Source organism: Fukomys damarensis, unplaced genomic scaffold (assembly GCF_012274545.1).
Source record: "Fukomys damarensis isolate Sample0158 unplaced genomic scaffold, DMR_v1.0_HiC HiC_scaffold_37, whole genome shotgun sequence".
Classification (NCBI taxonomy): Eukaryota; Metazoa; Chordata; class Mammalia; order Rodentia; family Bathyergidae; genus Fukomys; species Fukomys damarensis.
In genome coordinates, this window is record NW_022900949.1 from 49,326,398 (window position 1) to 49,331,246 (window position 4,849).

Consider the following 4,849-nt stretch of genomic DNA (forward strand, 5'->3'; position numbering starts at 1 on the left):
CGCCTCCCACTCCTCCGGGCTCCCGGGCCGGTTTCCCCGCGTAGTCCTCAGGAACTTGTGAACCAGAAAGCTTGGCAGAGAAGCAAATGCCAGCGTCCTGGAAGAACTGAGAGTCACGTCTGTAGGCGCTGAGGCTTTTTTTTCCTTCCCCGCCCCCTGCCCAGCCTTGGCCCGAGTTGGCCAAAGGATGTGTCACCGGCTGCGGGGCCGCGGGTGCAAGCCCAGAGCGGCTGGTAGCGGTGTACCTGAGACAAAGGTAACGGAGGCCGGGCGGACTGCACCTCTGCCCTGCGCTCCAGGGCCCCGGCGCCCCGGGCAGGGGTCTCGCTGCCGCGCCGGCCTGGCCTTGGCTGGAGGGGCATTCTCCTGGGGACTCTCGATGGAAACCAGCTGGCCGTGCCTGGAGTTGATGTTGCTTCCGAACTCCGCTGTGCTCACATTATTTCCATTCCTCTCACCCTGGTAAAGCCCAAGGAAATTTTATCCCGCTTAATGGTCAGCAAATATAGGGGGAGACAAATTGCTCTTTCTAAATTATAAGGTATTTTCTTATTAGGGAATGGTATTAAAACACGAAATAAATTCTTAACATGTAAGCAGAAAATAATTTATATTGCCTTTCAAAATCTGAGAAAGTGTGCCTCCTCAAATCTTCACTTATGTACAAAACATCCCCTGCACCTTTAGTGCCAGGCATTTTTCTTTGTTCTTCCTTAGTGTCAGGCCTCAGTTTCTTGTAAATAGAACACCCAGCGCCAGACATTAAGAATTGCCATACTAGGTCAGAACATGGGCGCCTAGCTCAGCGGGCAGTAAGTTTGTGTTGTATTAAAACACTGGGCTTTTTTCTTAGTGATAGCATTAAGAAGTAAATTTCTTTCAGTAGCCTTCATGACTAATACTGAAAACCTTTTAAAAACTATAGATGCCACCTAATTTATACGTTTATTCACAATTACTGAATCCAAATGGCTGTCCTATTTCTGGCAGAAGAACTTATACTACCAGGTACTTGTACAAAACAAAACAAAAAATGGACCTTTTATATAATCAGAGGGTTTAGAAATCGATGACAGAAAAACAAAACTTTGTTTTTTTTTTAAATGAAAAGCTTTGGAGAAGTCTTCTCCAGGGCCATTCTGGCTATTGAATTAAAAAAAAAGAGCAGCTTTATCCACTATCAAGAAGTTAATGATTTTTTTTTTATCTCATGAATGTTCTCATGTTTTAAAATGAAGTTTAACATTCTGGGATGTGTAGAGGCTATCTGACTATCTTTGTGAATTAATTCGACCTTAACTTGTAGCAGAAACCGGCTACTTGGAGAGAAAGGATGTTTTGTTTGAGCAAGAAAGAATAAAGGAGATGGGTAATTTTTTTGAAGGGGTTCCTATTCAAACCATAACATTGCTTTTACACTTTTAAGAGACTCCTCACTGTTTCTAAGATAGTCTTTACTAAGCTGGTCCCTGCCACTTGTCAACATGCAGCTGAAACTTCACTTCCTCTCTCAGCGTTTTGACGTCTTCCCCACACACCTCCAAACAAAAAACAACAATCCACAAGTTCCAGGAGTAGAATTAAACACCCTTTTGAATATTATCATTCTCTAAATTAAAGTTTCTCATCCATGGTACTGTTGACATTCTTTCTTGTGGAAGGCTATTTGTGCAGTATAAGATGTTTAGCCGCGTTCCTGACCGTTAGCTACTGACTGGATACTAGTAGTACTTTATACAGTTTTGACCTGAAAATTCCTCCAGACATTGTCAAATGTCCTGAGAAAGGAACAGAATCATCCCCAATTGATATTCATCATTCTAAACTACTCTCTTAATAGTAATATTGTGTTGTCCTCATTTGCTTGTGTTGATTTCTTCTGTACTAAACTTGAGGGCAAGAGCAGTCACTTAACAAACCTCTGAAATCTTACTTTGCCAGCTAGATGCTAGGTTAAATCTGGGAATATGGTAGTAAAAGTAACTAATGTGATGTCTGTGCTCCTGCACCCTAGAGCCTAAAGGGGGTGACATGTATACATACATGGTTATAATTATGTTAAATTCTAGAAAGAAAAGCACAGGTTGCTTTGCGTACATAAAACAAGAAATCTGATCTATTTGGAAACTATGGATAGTGTCCTTGGGAAGTGACCTTTTAGGTGGATTCTAAAGGTTAAAAAGGAGACTTACTACATGAAGCTTAAGGAGACAGTATTCCAGACAAAAGGAACAGGTGTGAAGGCCCTTAAGGGAACAGCCTTTTCTGGGAACCCAGAAGCCACTGTGGCTGGAGCATGGAGTGTGATGGGGGCAGGATGATGCTAAATGAAACTGGGAAAGTAGGCAGAGGCTATCTACTGTCAGTGATTTTTAGTGCAGCCTGCTCATCAGAATCACTGGAGGAACTTAGTACCTAATACCTGGGCCCTCCTTTAGGCCCATTGAATGAGAATGTATTCTTTGCATTATGTACCCCCATCAGTCACTGTTTCCCCCATTCCTTCAAAAAGCATAGTCACCGATACTAGTTTTGTTTATCATTGTACTTTTTAATGGTCATTCCAGCAAATGCATGTTCAGTGGACCCTCAAGCCTGTTTACACAAATGAATGCATACTGTATAGTCCTCTTAATGTCTTGGGACTCTTTCCATTTTAATACTTTCCTTATTTTAAAATGACTATAGTATTTCACTGTAGGGATATATCATAGATTATTTAACCACTCCCCTAGTGATGGACATTTAGACTATTTCCACTTTATTATAAACAGTATTATGTACGTTATTTCACATGTATATGAATATATTTGTAGGATATATTGCTAGAAGTGGAACTGTTGTGTCAAATACATATATGCATATTTACATACATAGTGCTTGCTTTGGCAGCACATATACATTTTACATATATTTTTATATAATATGTGTGTATGTATTTGCAAAAATTTATGTTTTAAGATTCTGATTAATTCGGAGACAATGGTTTAGAAAATAGATTCTAAACTTTCGAGAGAAACAAGATTGAATGTGGGAGACAACTGACCCTAATTAAGGTTATTGTGGGTAGCCAGGAGAAAAAAAGATGGTACTGGGACCACAGTGATAGCAGTATAGCTAGAGAGAAGTAGTACATGTATACTCCAGATTCTGTATTTCCCTGAAATTAAGACTGGATCTTACATTAATTCTTGCTCCAAAAGACACAATAGGGCTTATTTTCAGGGGATGTCTTATTTTTTTCATGTATAACAGTTTACATTAATATATAACAATCACATTTATTCATTTCTTCATGCACTAAAATCTATATTTATTCATGTACCAGAATCTAAATTTATTCAGATACAGTCATGTCTTCTCCTAGAACATTGTCATAACTCTCCAAACCTGAAATTCTGGCCTGCATTTCTCTCAACTCCCATTTCCTATAGAACCGTTGGCTCCAAACTCACCAGCAGTAGAGCGCTCCTTGGGTGATTACTTCTTGTCCATGTAGCTTGCTTATAGTTTATAGTTACAACACATGACATACTGAGTTATGAAGATTCATGTTAGACACAGCCACATCCGTTTGTTATCAAGTGCGCATATTACTTGTGGCTTGTGTTGGTACTCCAATTGGTTATTTGGCACTAAGTCTTGAATTCATCTGTTTACATAGGTGTTTACATCTCATCCAAAGGTGCCTGCTTGGGAATTTACAAATATTTAATTATAATTCATATTATCATTTACTTTAAGAATTAATTTCAATATTATTATATATTTATATTTTATAATTCAATATGTCTCTCCTTTTTGCAATAAATATACCAAATGCATCTGTCTGGTTGATCTTAACTGGGTCTTGTTTTGGGGGTAGGGCTTATATTACAAACATCCTGAAAAATCAAAAGCTAGAGCTTCTTTTCTTGTTGGCTCTTTTTTTCTAGGAAATATGGTATATTTATGAGACATAATTGATAGGATTTGGTGGTTGATGTCATATAAGGACTAAAGGGAAGAAACAAGTTCATAGGATGAATCCCAAAGTTCTAGATTATTCTATCAGGTGAATGGTAGAATTGTTACCTGAAATAGGGAACATTGTAAGAATAGTTTTAAGGTAGGTTTAAATTACAGTTCACACTGGAATGCTCAGTTTTTCAAGTACAAGTGTCACAAGGGCAGAACTGGGACCACAAGTTTTGGGTAAAGTTGAAGGGTGTGGGTGAAATTACCAAGGACAGAGGTTGCCAACCACAGAACCTGGCTCACAGATGGGTTTTATTTTTCACATTTTTTATTGTTGTTTAATTACTTGCCAATATTTTTAAATCTGAAGAAAATTTCCCATGAAAATCAATTTGGGGCGTTTCTGTAAAAATGAAAGCATATGGAATGACTATGCTGGCTTTCATAATGGCAGCAATGATTAAAGCTAAGTCACAGCTGATCCTCATATAGCTGTTCTCTAGATCTTCACAGAACCTACCACTCCTAAAATTTATGCCCGGCCTGTTTTGCTCATTCACTTCTTGATTACATAGGCTTTTGAAGGTGTGGTCTCAAGAGAGAGTATAGAGAAGTGATTTTGGATGCATGTTGGAATCACTGAATAATTGAAAAATACTGATGCTGGAGAGTCCATCTGAGAAAATTTTATTTACTTGGCCTGAATTGCAATCTTGGATTTTTTAAGCACTATTCAGGTGATTCTTTTGAGCAGTGGGAGTGAGAACCACTGACAAAAATTAACAAGAAAAAAGGACTTGAGCCAAGGATTTAGCTCGGTGGTTCCTGCTTTGCAAGCACAAGGTCCCAAGTTTGATCCCCGGTACCAAAAAAAAAAAAAAAAAAAAAAAAA

General features: G+C 38.6%; 1 protein-coding gene across 1 annotated transcript in view; it reads left to right on the forward strand.

Annotated features, from left to right (window-relative positions):
* The first annotated feature begins 36 nt into the window (after positions 1–36).
* Positions 37–4,849, forward strand: part of Ppp2r3a (protein phosphatase 2 regulatory subunit B''alpha) — a 145,825-nt gene continuing 141,012 nt past the window's right edge. The window contains exon 1 of the mRNA XM_010625509.3: positions 37–462. The gene's annotated coding sequence lies outside the window, so the exon portion shown is untranslated. The remainder of the gene's footprint in view (positions 463–4,849) is intronic.